This window comes from Trachemys scripta, chromosome 21 (genome assembly GCF_013100865.1).
Source record: "Trachemys scripta elegans isolate TJP31775 chromosome 21, CAS_Tse_1.0, whole genome shotgun sequence".
NCBI lineage: Eukaryota > Metazoa > Chordata > Testudines > Emydidae > Trachemys > Trachemys scripta.
Window position 1 is genome coordinate 9,780,258 of NC_048318.1, and position 13,822 is coordinate 9,794,079.

A 13,822-nucleotide genomic window follows, 5' to 3' on the forward strand; every position below is an offset into this window, starting at 1 on the left:
TTCCCTCCCGCTTCTGAAATTAAAATCAGAAGTGAATTTTCACAGCGCAGCTAGAAAGAAGTCTCAAATCTCAGCCAGACAACAAAATTCAATAGACAGACAAGGCCAGCGGCATCTAAACAAACATCATAGATGGTGCAAAGTAAATTAGATTTTAAAAACTCTTTCAGTTTAATAATCTGAACTGTTAGCCTGCAGCTGTACTACCTTCTGTGATGATCTTGTCAACTCTGCTAAGCAGAGGGGGCTCGGTTGATGTTTGAATGGGAGATGCTCAAATAACAGAAGTAGCAGTATGGAGGAGTCAGAAGGTGAGATACTTTCCTCTAAGGCAGTGCTGAACACTCCAGTACCCAAAGGGGTGACACCCAGGAGTTCAGGTAAGAGATTGATCTTTATTCCCTGTTCCCACTCACATGGCATCAGTCATGATTACAAAATGTTAAAACTGCTGTGTGGCAGAGTTTAAAACTTAGGTCCTGGCAATTCATGGTCATTTATTCAATAAAGCTGGTCAACAGTTTTTATATGCATCCGAAGAAGTGGGCTGTAGTCCACAAAAGCTTATGCTCTAATAAATCTGTTAGTCTCAAAGGTGCCACAAGTACTCCTGTTCTTTTTGCGGATACAGACTAACACAGCTGCTACTCTGAAAACTGGTCAACAGTGTTTTGTTTTTTCAATGAAAAACTAAAACTGAAAAATGTTTGGTTTAGCAAAACTTTTTAGGTAAGATTTTCCTGCAGAAATTTCTGGGTTTTGGAAACCAAAATTCAGTATTTTTTTATGAATAACCAAACCAAAAAAATACCAAAACCTGCATATTTGTACCCAAAAAATGTTCAGTTTTAGTTGTGGTGGTAGTGGTAGGTTGTTTGTTATTGAATCTGATAATTTTGATCAAAATGGACATATTCGTTTTGGTTGAGAAGCCATTTTTCATTGGCAGGGGAGGGAGAGAGGAGATTAGATTAAAATTTTTGAGCAACTCTAGTCTTTCTAAATTCTCATGTTAATCCTGGTATCCTAGACAAATCCCATTTCAAGTAATTTCATTTTTCCTTCCTAAAATTCCCTCTGTCATTTCAGTGAGATAAGGCATTCTCTCCTTCCTTTCCTAAATTGGTATACATGCAGTGTGCTGTTTAAACAGCTTCTGTGTTCCAAACCAGAAGAGGCTACTAAATTTGTATTTCGTTTAGTATGTAAAGCACTTTGGGATCCTTGGAGAAGCATGCACTCTATAAACCTGGGACAGGAGCAGTAACACTGGAAAGGAATGATTTTTTTATTATGTGTTTTTCTTTTATCTCAACAGCGTCCCCTTAAGTCCCCTTCCTTTGTTTAACGCACAGGATTTCAGAGACTATCACGTTTGCCATGTTTGTCATTCAAGCAGGTATCTATGTGTTTGGGCTGAGTATGTCTCCAGTCTATGAAACCCATTCATCACGCCGTATTCAGAATACAAACATGAAAACAGCTCAACTGTTATACAGACCAGGCTCTCTCAAGACCAGAGTCCAGATATTGGGGTGTTAAATACATAAATAAGGGGACCCTGGCTAACCTGCATCAATGTGTATTTGCAGACTGATGTATTTATTTGTTTTTAATGTATCTATTCCCCATATTATCAGCTCAGAACACAATCCAGATGGTTTTATTGCTTCCAAAAGTGACTCAACTAAGGAAGCATTCAACTAGTCCAACAGCGCCACCCTCTGGTGCTGCAGTGGTTTTAGCACCCTGTCTAGGAGCACATCTCCATCATATTTCCTTGCAGTAGGACTCATCATGGTAAAAGAAAGGGAGCCACATTTTGTATGCTACAACCCTTTTTGCAATTTCATGCTCTCTAGAGGCCTTCAGTGTTCTCTCTCTCCCTAGGAATCAGACAGTGTCTCAAGTGCCCCACTGGGTATTTCTGCCCTGCTGGTGCCAGTTACCCACGCCCATGCCAGGCGGGTACATATAATCCTCTCCAGGGGCAGGATGATGCCACAGACTGTAGAGCCTGCCCAGCAGGTAGAGTTTGTACCCAGGCTGGCTTGACCCAGCCAGACTCGGAGTGCATGGCTGGGTAAGTATCAGTTATTCATTGCACTGTTTTCAGTGACTGTGATCTTTGGTTTGGCCTCTTTTGTTTTGTTAATGCGTGAAGGTGTGGGGGAAATGAGTTGTCACCTTTCCACCTGTCAGTCAGGAATATCAGCCTGGAAATCAGGAAATCAGAGCTTTAATAGGACCGTAAGGTCTTTAGGGATGGGACCATCTTTTCTTCTGTATTTGTACAGCACCTAGCACAATGACGTCTCGCTCTGTGACCAGGGCTCCTAAGTGCTACCATAGTACAAATAATAATAATACAAAATCATGGGGTCTCAGTGAGCATGCTCATAATGCATAGCATCCGAATTCCTAACATCTAGACCTAGTTGAAAAATCGAACTTTATTTATTGAAAATGTAGAACAAGCTATTTCATTCAATGTTTTTCACTGAAAAAGTTGATATTTTGCCAAAATATTAGAACAAATGTTTTATTTTAATTTTTAGCCTTTTCATTACAAATTTTAAAAATCAGTAGAAGTTGAACGGTTTTCACAAAACATTTCAATTTTGACAAAAAAATGTTGAGGGGAAATAAATTCCAATGAAATATTTAAACCAGTTCTGCTGACCTCCATTGGGTGAAGGGCTCCAGAATATCGGCTACACAAAAGAAATGTGAAGATAGAGGCATTGTCAGGTTGTAAAGGAAATATAGGGGCATAATAAAAGATCCTTCTTTGGGGATGAGAAAGAATGATAAGCCCTTACATTGTAAATTTTATTAATTTTTTTGTATTGCCTAGGAGCTCCAGTTCTGGACCAGGACTCCATTGTGCTAGGAGCTGTACATACAGAATAAAAAGATAGTCTTCTCCTTCTCCCCCGCCCCGCCCCCACACCTCTGGATATTCACAGATATGCTGCCCAACTCTCCTCCCACGTGACAGAGAATTGTCCTGCCCCTGCTCCCACCCCTATGGCTTCCTGCAACTCTCTAGGCAAGTTTCCTGTCTCCAAACCAGTCACTCAACCTATCTGCCACCTCAGCAGAGGCTGCAAGCCCTTACCAAGCAACCTAAATCATCTGGTGCATCAAGTGGCCCAATTTCTGCTTAGCTACAGAATTCATCCACAGCCCCCTCCATGTGACAAGTGGCCACAATGTTTGGGGAGGGGCAGGAGGGGCTCTGTCATATCGGAACCCTTGACCCAGCCAGCTTGCTTGTGTTTTTCTAGTTATGTGTGTCCGGTGGGGTCTTCCAGCCCTCATGCTCCCAGCAACGCCTGCCCTCCAGGCACATTCAGCAACCATCTCCATCTTTTTGATAAGTCTCAGTGTGAAACATGTCCTGCCAGATTCGTCTGTACAAGAGGTGTGTTACTCCTTGGTCCCTTGTGCCTCTATGGGAATGACCCAGTGCTATGGGTCATCGGAGGGGGGTATTTTCCAGGCCCTATGGGTCTGTCTACCCAGCACACTAAGCCCAGGGTCTGGCTCAGGTTTGAACCCAAGCCCCGCTTCTGTCCACACAGAAATCAGTCTGACTCAAGTCAGCAAGTGCTCAGACCCCAGGTCGTAGGACCCTGCTAGGGGGTTGGGTCAGAGCCCAAACCCTGCTGTGACTTGGGTCCAACCCTGTCATTCTGCAGTGTGGATGTAGCTCAAGCCACAGACCTGAATCAGAAGGTGTGTATAGTGCAGTATGGACATGTTAGCATGGCTGTGAGACCCAGGTCCAGTCATTGTAAACCTAGGTTATAATGCAGTGTTGACCCTCAAGTGTAGGCTTTGAAACACTGAGTCCAAAAGCCAGGCTCCCACAGACATGGGTTTACATTGCAGTGTAGACATGCCCTCTGAGGGTAGCCTAGTGGCATGGGTAAAGGGACTTGAGTAGCTTCTCTTTGCCCCTTCTGAGATAGCCCAGAGACTTGGGCAAATGAGGAGAGCTATGTTCCTACATGCCCAATGGCATGAAGTGCACTGGTAGGTTCCAATCTAGTCCCAGTACCCCTGTACTATGGCCAGTAGCAGTGGGTACCTTCCATGGGGTTATTGCCAGCGCGGACTGCTCAGTGCTTTGGGAAGATTTCATCGAGTGTAATTAAGTTGGTGCCTGTGTCGAGTTAGATCTTAATTTGAATTTAAGGCTTTCCTTGATTTAAACCATCAGGTGCTGCTCTAGCACTAAGAGGCCACAGCATGAATAAACTGACCCATAAGCAGCCAGGCATAGGTTCCCAAATCTCGTCACTTTGATCACTCTCCTTGGAATCAGTCCCTGGAAGACTCTTCAGAATGTTGCCTGCAAAGTGACTCACTCTCCGATCAATATAATAATTATAATCCCTAGCTCTTACATAGCACTTTTCATCCATAGATTGCAAAGCACTTTACAAAGGAGGTCAATAACATTATCCCCATTTTACAGAGGGGCAGCTGAGGCATGTAAAGATGGAGTGACTTGCTCAAGGTCACTCAGCAGACCAATGGCAGAGCCAGAAACAAAACCAAGGTCTCTTGAGACCCAGTCCAGCGCTTTATCCACTATGTCACACTGCCTTTCCTAATGGCCATCCTTGTGTTTGCAGGAACAGGGGGGAAGCAGAAGCCCCCTGTCCCATGTCCAGTTGGTCACTACTGTCCCCCAGGCACAAAATATCCAGCTCAATACAAGTGTGCCCCGGGCACCTGGAGCAATAGGACAAGTCTGGCATCAGAGGAGGAGTGTTTGCCCTGTCCTGCAGGCTGGTTTTGTGTGGCAGGAGCTCATGTGCCTTCAGGGAGATGCAGCCCTGGACATTACTGCCCAGATGGTAAGTAGATACTAAGCAGGGTAGGGGGAATTTAGCTCATTTTTGTGTTTAGTAACTATCAGCACACAGAGCATGGTTTTCACACATTTGTTCATTGTTTACTCAGCCAGTGTTTTGCACCAATATATTTCAGCCTGCGGGTTGATAGCAAACTGTGCTCTCTGAGTATTTGATATTTGAAACTCAAGCTGTTTGGACTGGCACATAGGTCACATGGTATTTTCCATCCCTTGATTGCATCAGCATAAAATTTAGAATCAAGCTTCTGGTGCAAATACTTGTGATTCCAAATTCAAAACTGCTTGCAAAGTTTCTGCAATATCTGCCATGTCAGTGATTACACCTGCTGGTGTTCACCAACGTGTTCATTAGATCTAGGTGGGGAAGCACCTTTCCATTCTCTCTCACTTAGAGAGAAGGATTAGTGTTAGGATCTCCATCACCTCCTCATCTTTGGGAAAGGTACACGGACAAGCACCCAGTTCCCCTGTCCTGCGGGAACCTACAGTACCAGGCTGGGAAATGGGCGAATGGAAGACTGCACTGCCTGCCCCGTGGGATCCTACTGCACAGATGGGACCTCCAAACCAACTCTATGCCCAGTGTAAGTAGATTGTGTGTTGTGAAAAAGGGACCTTGAGACCAATGCGCTGACCCATTTGAGCAGGGCCTAAAATGTTGCTGAGGTGGGACCTCAGAACTTGTCCCTATCCCAGTGTATGCAATATGTGTGTACATCATAAGTGTGTGCAAGTGGAGTGCTCCATCTTAACTTGCATGTTTCCGGAGGTCAAGGCTTGTGTGAGTTCCATCACGGGTGGGACGTTTCCTACCAGCTCTGGATACGGTGAGTTTACTCTGTCTGTCTCAGTTTCCTCCGGTGGTGTCTCCCCGTATTATAGCCAAGGAAAGAGCAACACCCAGGCTGCACCAAATTTGCTGCCATGAGTGACTCTGCCTCCTCCCCTCTATCCTTATTCAGAGGAACTTACCGCAAGGAGCAAAGAGCAAAGGCGGCTGGAGACTGTGTCCCCTGCCCTGGAGGATACCGCTGCCCTGAGCTTGGCACTGTGACTCCCCAAGCGTGTGGTGCTGGCAGCTTTTCAGTAAGTGGCAACTGTTTCATGCTAGTTGCTGTGCAGCACAAGAATTGAAGGGTGTTCGGGAAGGAAGTTCAAACCATGGACCAAACTGGTCCCTTCCCCTTGAGTTCCAAGCTGGGTTTGCAATGAGCTTTTTCTTAACTTCCTCACCCAGGCATTGACAGTGGAAGTAGCAAGAGTGGGAGCCGTAGTGTAGACAAGGCACTGGCATTACTGCTGTTCTGTCATCTAAGCATGCTGAGAGCCGGTGTAGATGATGCGTTGGTATAAATGCCTGTGGCCTGTCTATCAATAGTGGAGCTGCACTGGTAGGAATGAAATGATGGGAAATGTTAAGTTAAATACAGACAAGACCTCACAGTAGAGTCTATTTGATTGTGGGGTTGTCTCTTATGGAAAGCCATGGAGAAGCATTGTCACCGTTGTTTTTTTTTTTAAAAACTGGCTCAAAGAAAGGCCTGGAGAGTATAATATAGGGAATGATCCTGCAGGTTCAGGATTCTGAGTCTCTGCACAGATCAGTCCTAACCCTAATTTCCATGATTATGAATGCAAGTTAAAGGAACAGCTGTAACCACAATCCAATTGCCATGGAAATAGCCATCGTGTTAATAGGTTCTGGTTTCATTTGTTTCCCCCCAGCTGGCTGCTCGCAGTTTTATAGATGTTTGTAATTTGGATGGGTTTTTTCCCCTTCAATGTCGGCTAATTATTGCAGAGGAATGACGGGGAGCAGGCTCCTCTGTTCAGCCCCAGCTCCTGGGGGATTGCAATGGAATCAAATGTTCATTTGACTGTGGAAGGTAAAACAATGGGTCAGAGCCACAGAAGGGGACAATGGGTGAGATAGCTGTTCTGACAAACAAAGCTGAGTCTATTCCTTATTTGTCTGTCACTAAGCTGTAATGAATAATTCTAGTGATAATTACCAAATTTCCATATTGATGGGAAACCGGCATGTCATCGCTATCAAATTGCCCTACTATCTCCACCCGGGCCAACTTTCTATTGCTGCAGAGATTTGGTAATTATTGCTGGAACTATTCATTAAGATCAGAGGGGAGATAAATGATGAATGGGGACTTATGTATGACAGATAGACCCAGATTATCTCTCCGTTGTGCCTTCCAATCCAGTGTGACACGGAGAGGCTGGGGGGAACAGGGATTTCTGTGTTCCTCTCTTTTCCTATTGTACTGATGAAAGCTGTTGGATTGACAGGGCTGGGAAACAAAGTCCTTTATCCACAGATAAGCCATGGGCAATGGCAGGGGGAGCTTCCCAGTTGAGAGACTCAGTCTTTCATGCTTCCAGGGTAAATAAACTGAATTACATGTTGTTTTTTGTCTATAGTGGTATGTTTTGTGAGACCTTAAAACCGGGGTTCCTCTATTTTCTTTGTGGGTATTAAAGATGCCATGATACTTTCTGTAAGAATAGGGTTTTGTCATAGTGTCCTGAGGCTTGAGTGATTCCACCCAGCTACAGTGTTTTTTTGGGCAATTTGTTTACCTATGTGCAATCCTCCACCCCAGAGTTAGCTGCATTCCTTTGCAAAGTATTCTGTGCCTGGACATAGCTTTCAAAATGGTTTGGGGTCCCTTTGTGCTGTGAAAATGTAAATTGTATTATGTGTCCTCTATCCTGTAGGACCCAGGCTCTGCCTCCTGCTTGTCCTGTCTCGTTGGACATTACTGTGCTGATGAGATCACCAGCAGGGAAGCCATGCTGCTTGCTATGGTTTGCCCTGCAGGCCTGCTATGCCCCGAAGGACAGGCAGTCGCTCCAGATGCCAATGGAAATGCCTGCCCAAGAGGATACTACTGTCCCCGGGGTGACATTGTAAGGGGATCTATTTGGTTATTGTTATTCACCATTCTCTCATCTTCTGGGCTTTGCTTTTGGGAAGCTAGAGTGGAGTCAGTCTTGCTGCTGGAGTCCTTACCAGCTCTAGGCTGTTTGATCTTTTTACTCTGGTTTCCATGATTTCCTGGTTTTCAGAGAGCTTGGTGTTTGCCACGTGTATAAAGTTGTGCCATAATGTTGGACCTCTTTACCTTTCTCTCTGACTTCTTTCTTACCTTCCCAGCTGTATTTTTAAGGATGTTTTTAGTATTTTGGTTTTTCTTGTTGGAAATTGCATTCAGTTTTTATTAAGGTTTTTATATTACCTACATGTAATTAATACACATTTCCTCCTTACTGTTATTCGTACCCCTCCACATTTAAGTCATTTCTACCATGCTGCCTACAGAGAACTGATTTAAGCTGTATGTTTTATAAAATAAAAATATGTTGTTTCCCTTCCTTTTAACTTCCTCTGTCTACTTGTCCATCTGTCCTTAGCCTGGGAGCTACTCAGGGTAGGGACTATTGTTTTTTAAATGTCTCTAAAGAACTCATCACATTGTGGGTGCTGCTGCCACTAGATAATTTTAATTTAATAATAATAATTAATTAATAAAGAGACAAAGAGATTTAATACCTGGAATAATAGGATTCACTAACCTTCTTTCTTTCTTTCCTTATTCATATTGTGTTTACGCATAAGATCCTTGGCATTGACCAAGGCCTTACCGTGCTAGGTGCTATAGAAACACAGAACAAAAAGACGGTACCTGCTACAAGGAGCATGAGTCTGGATAAGAATTCTAGAATCTAGAGTAAGGTCTATGCAGTTGCCTTTCACCGTACCTTCTGTGAGCCAGAAATGGAATTAGTACTCTTGAAGCATGTAGACCAAGCATACACCTCTGTTACGAAACAATCGGCAGAATGGAAAGATTGGAGAATCCCAATATCATCTTCGCTGCCTCCACATCTGGCTCCCAATATCCTTTCCCATATGTCTGTTCCCAGACCCAAGTGGGATTCTTTTGTGTGTTCTGCAGTAGGAGGTTTGCATTGTGGGATGCACTAGTGATAACACTATGTTAAAGAGCAGTCTGTGTTTCATTCCCAGGACTCTCATGCTAGACCTTGCCCTAATGGAACCTACAGTGAGCAGAAGGGTCTGGGCCGAGCGGATGAATGCTTGCTATGTCCTGCAGGGAAGTACTGCTACAGGGAATGGAGAGAGCCCCGAGGAATTCCCCATCCAGTGAGTGCCCTCAGACCTAAGAAACCTCCTACAGTGACTCTGGTGATGGAGCCTTCTCAGTAATAGTTAGCATGTTGCTTGTCTATCCAGTGCTTCTGCCTTATGATGCTCTGATGAAATACAGCCCATGAAAGATATGCCAAGTGCCAGCAGCCAGTGCCTCTCTGGCTCTTATGGGTTTTGGGAGCTGTCATTTTGGTAGTCCCGTCTCCAAAGACCTGGGACTCTCACATCAATAAGAGATGTAAAGAAGAAATGTGTGGTAAAAATAATTAGATTAGAGGTTTAGCAGCATGGGGGCAACCAAACTTTTAGCTGAGAGAGAGAAGTTTGTCATTGCCATGTTACCCTTCCTTCCTCAGTGGGGGAAGTCTATACTGTAGCTAGGAGCATGCTTCCCACCTGCTTGAGCTAGCTCATTAAAAATCACGGGGTAGCCTGCAGTAGCACGGGCAGTAGTAGCTTGGGCTAGTCGCCTGAGTACAGACCCACCCAGCTCCCTGGATTCATACTCAGGCAGCTAACCTAAGCCTCTGCCCATACTACCTCCCTGGGGGCTAGTATGTCTGTCTACCTGCCTGGGAAGCATGCTCCCAGCTACTGTGTATATGTTCTCTGAGGGAAGAGTCTCAGCCCCCAGAACTCTGTAGGCATCCCAAGGGCCCAGTCATTCCACACTGTAGCAGGAGTGAGCCAGAGGGTCCTTTAACCTGAGATCAGGAGACAAAATGAGGTTGATGTTAGGTTCTCTTATCTACTGCATCCACTCTTGTCTTTGCACCTTCATTCACCCTGCCCTTTGCTCATGCAACAACCTCCCTCTTTCCAGCCATCCAGCCATCTTCTCTTTGTACCTCAACCACACCCCTTTTTTCTCCCATCCCCTCCATCACTGTTTTCCTACACCTCTTTCTGCTCTCTTTTTCTCCCACGCATCTTCCTTTAACAGCCTATATTGTGAGATATGGCCTGTCTTTTCTAACTGGGCTTTGTACAGCACCGAGCACATTGTCAGCACTCAACAAAATAAACAAGAATAAATAAGCAGAGAAAGCTGGTGGACATTTTTCAAAATTTGAGATTTTGTTGACTTTTTTGTCAAAAATTTGACCGATCCCCCCAAAAGCAAACAAACAGGGCAAAATTTAATTTTAAAAATGTTATAGGATTTTCTTTTGCCTTTTCTGCTCAACTCTAATAATAATAAAAGTTTCCAATTCTGGCCAAAGCTCAAGCCACTTCTTATTGTAGCTGAACTGATTCACCCATCCCATCTCGAAACAACAAGGACAACTCCAGGACTGATGATTCCTTTTGTCTTTTGTTTCCCAGACTGGAGACTGCCCCCCAGGATACACGTGCCCCCCAGGGACTGGATTCCCCTTCTCTTTTCCCTGTCTGCCTGGCTTCTACTGGGATAGTTCTGCTGTGGAAGGAGGAAATACTTGTAAACCGTGTCCTGCAGGGTACTATTGTGACTCTCCTGCCATGACACAGCCCAAAACTTGCCCAGCTGTAAGTTGTTCTGCAGTGGTTTTGTAATAAAAGGGGAGGCAGATGGGCCAAGTCCGGGTTTATTGTAAGAGCTTTTAGCCCTGTGAGAACCTGGCTTTGTTTTGCAGGGTTCTTACTGTGCCAGAGGTAGCTCCCGTCCTGAGCCCTGCCCGGAGGGCACATATGGTAAGAGAAAGGAGCTGACTGCGCTGCTGGACTGCAGCCCGTGTGGAGGTGGGTTCTACTGTGCTGGTCAAGGACAGACAGGCCCCAGTGGCCTCTGCGAGTCTGGGTTCCACTGCCGGGGCAGAGCAGTGACACCAGTAAGTTGTGTGTTAAGTTCTTCTTCGCTCAAAGCCGGGCTCCTCTGCCATCTTCTCCTTCATTGGCCCAGGAGGGAAGGACTCCGGGGGTAAGCTTACACTGCAGATGGAAGCAAGCTTCCCAGCCCACATAGACAGACTTGCACTAGGGGGATCAAGCTAGCACCCTAGAAATAGCTGTGTGGATGTTGTGGCACTGGTCGGGGCTGGGCCCAGATACCCAAGCTGAAGCCTGTCCTGCCCCCAGGTCCAAGCTCAGGTGAACCCATGCTGCCGGTGCTGCAACGTCGACACAGCTATTTTTAGCACGCTAGCACAAGCCCCGCTAAAGCGAGTCCGTCTACCTGGCCTTGGAGGCTTGCTCCCAGATGCAGTTGAGACGTACCCCAGGAGCCTTCGTGCTGAGCATTCTCCCCGCTGTGTGCCCATGGCTGTCTCTGCTGCCAGTGATGTCAATGGGAAATTTGCCTGTGACTTAGAAGGGCACACGATGAAGTCCTATGATCTTGTTATCCCAGTCTCAGCACTTGTAACTGAAAGGACAGGCTAAATATCAGGGGCTGGCCATATCGTCAGCAGGTCTAAATTGGCATAGTTTCATTCAAGTTACCATCCCATGCAAAACTATTCAATCAAAAAAAAATCCATGAATACAGTGAATTTTCTTCTCTCTGTTATTAATGAATGCTATCTATTATTAAAACTAGATACGGTCTTGAGCTGGAGAGGTAGGATCCAGATTAGAACAAGGATCCAAACAGCCACAAACTTTGAGAAGTTTGAATTCTGGGTTCTGATTTAGTGGAGAAGCCCAAGAGGCAAAATTAGGCCTCAGATTTAGACCCAGGTCTGAACTTCTCCAGTGTTCAGAGCATTGGACTCCATGTGCCAATCTGGGCCTATCTGTCATTGAAAGTGAAAAGATTTTTCAGATCTACTTTCCTTTTCACCAGTAATGGTCTCTGTCGGTTTCCTGCATTGCTCTCAGCTTGGACATCGGAAAGAGACTTATCATTATCACCTTTCTTTATAGTCAGTTTCTCTTTCTAGCTCCCATGCACTAGCACAGTGCTGCAATATTTAGGTCGCACACATGGTAAGGGAGTGTTTACATGCAACCAAAATATAATGTCGTGGGAATTTTAAAAAAAGCAAAACACGTCCATTGACGTAAGGTTCTGTATAGACTTGGGACTAAATCAGTGCATCCCTTTAACATACTCATCTCATTTGATACAGTTACTTCTTTCTCTATTAATTGTTAAAGGATCTGTTTTCCAATTTCAGTTGCCCACAGATGGTGTGACAGGTGATATCTGCCCTGCTGGAGCGTTCTGCCCACCTGGCTCCCTGTTACCAACACCCTGTCCTCCGGGGACCTACAGTAATGTGAGTGGGTTGAGGAGCCTGAAGCAGTGTTTGGACTGCCCGCCTGGGTAAGTTTCCCGTTCGGCAGAAGAACATTGCTCAGTTTTATAAGGCTGCAGTGTGGTTGCTCTCCCGTTGCTATAAACCAGGCCATGTGATCATCAGGGGACCTGCAGTGAGGAACCTTCAGCAAGAGACTGATCCCATTGGCTCTTCACATGCTTGAAGTTAGGCTTGCTGAATCCTAAGTGCAGGGGGCCAAGACCTAGAGACCCTCCACCCAATTCATGCTAGTCCTTGTCAGGGGGATACCCTTTGTTGTTTAGACGGGGTGTTGTTCAATGTGTGGCATTCCCGTTGACAACCATGGTTTCCAATGGCTGGAAGCTGAAGCTAGACAAATTCAGACTGAAAAAAGCATACATCTTTAACAGCGAGAGTAATTAACCATTGGAACCATTTACCCAGGGTTGTGGTAGATTCTCCATTTTTAAATCAAGATGGGACATTTTTCTCTGCTTTAGGAATTATTTTAGCGAGTTCTCTGGCCTGTGTTATACAGGAGGGCAGATTCAATGATTGCAATGGCCCCCTTCTGGCCTTGGAGTCTAAGAGTCTGTGAAGCTGCATGGATGATTATGAAGGACAGTGTATGACTCTAATAATAACTATAAGGGTTTCATCCTCTAGGACACACACAGCTGCTGTCAGATATTAGTGGGTGAGCATACATAAAATAGTCAGAGAATCGTAAGGCTGTGACAAATAGCAGCCAGTGGTGAGGAATGTAAACTTAAGGCAGATGCATCTGACCTTTGGATTGGTGCATCTCTTTATTCTAGTAAATGCTGTCAGTAAAATCATCCGGTGTTTGGTGGCCCCTGCAATTTCCTTTATAATTTATTATGAAGGGGACAACAAGTCTGGATAAAATATTAGCTCTCCCTCACCAAAACCCAAAGCCCAGAGTGAATCCAAACCTCCCCTCCACCCCGGTATTTTCTATTACTGCATTCCTGTGCACCCAGTTTCAGCCAGTAAGATACATGACAATATAACAAAGAGGTATCTGATGGTATTTGTGTTCCACCCAGGAGTTGGAATCTACCAGGAATCTCATGAGAATATCTCCCGTGTGTGCTTTTCCAACCCAGGCTTGTGGCGCTAGGAGTTTGAGGGTTGGGTTGTGGGGGGGGGGGGGGAGGCATCTGAACTTTTGTAAGCTAGTCTGATCTCTACTGAAAAGTTTTGGTTCACATTTCCCTAACAGTTATTAAGGGGAATGAAGCTTTATTCTTATCAGTATCAAACTGTGAAATATAAGACTTGATGAAAATAATTAAATTCTGGATGAAGGATGGCCTTTCCTCCATTATCCCTATAAGATCCATGCACCTTGAGGATCTGTGAATCCTATGTGATTCCAACCAGTTAGTGGGGCATTTATTGTTTTAAGACAATGCTTTCCTGTGTCAAAAGGAAATGTGTCTCCTTATGATGTGTGGTTTCCCAAACCCAGGCTGTACTGTGATGGGACAAACAGCCAAGCTCCCACTGGACCCT

At 45.1% G+C, this 13,822-nt stretch overlaps 1 long non-coding RNA gene across 1 annotated transcript; it reads left to right on the forward strand.

The window, feature by feature from the left end:
• Window positions 1–8,952: 8,952 nt before the first annotated feature.
• LOC117868644 lies at window positions 8,953–10,768 on the forward strand. The gene is made up of 3 exons (XR_004643680.1): window positions 8,953–9,074; window positions 10,407–10,589; window positions 10,697–10,768. It is a non-coding gene; the product is annotated as an uncharacterized LOC117868644 (long non-coding RNA).
• The last annotated feature ends 3,054 nt before the right edge of the window (window positions 10,769–13,822 follow it).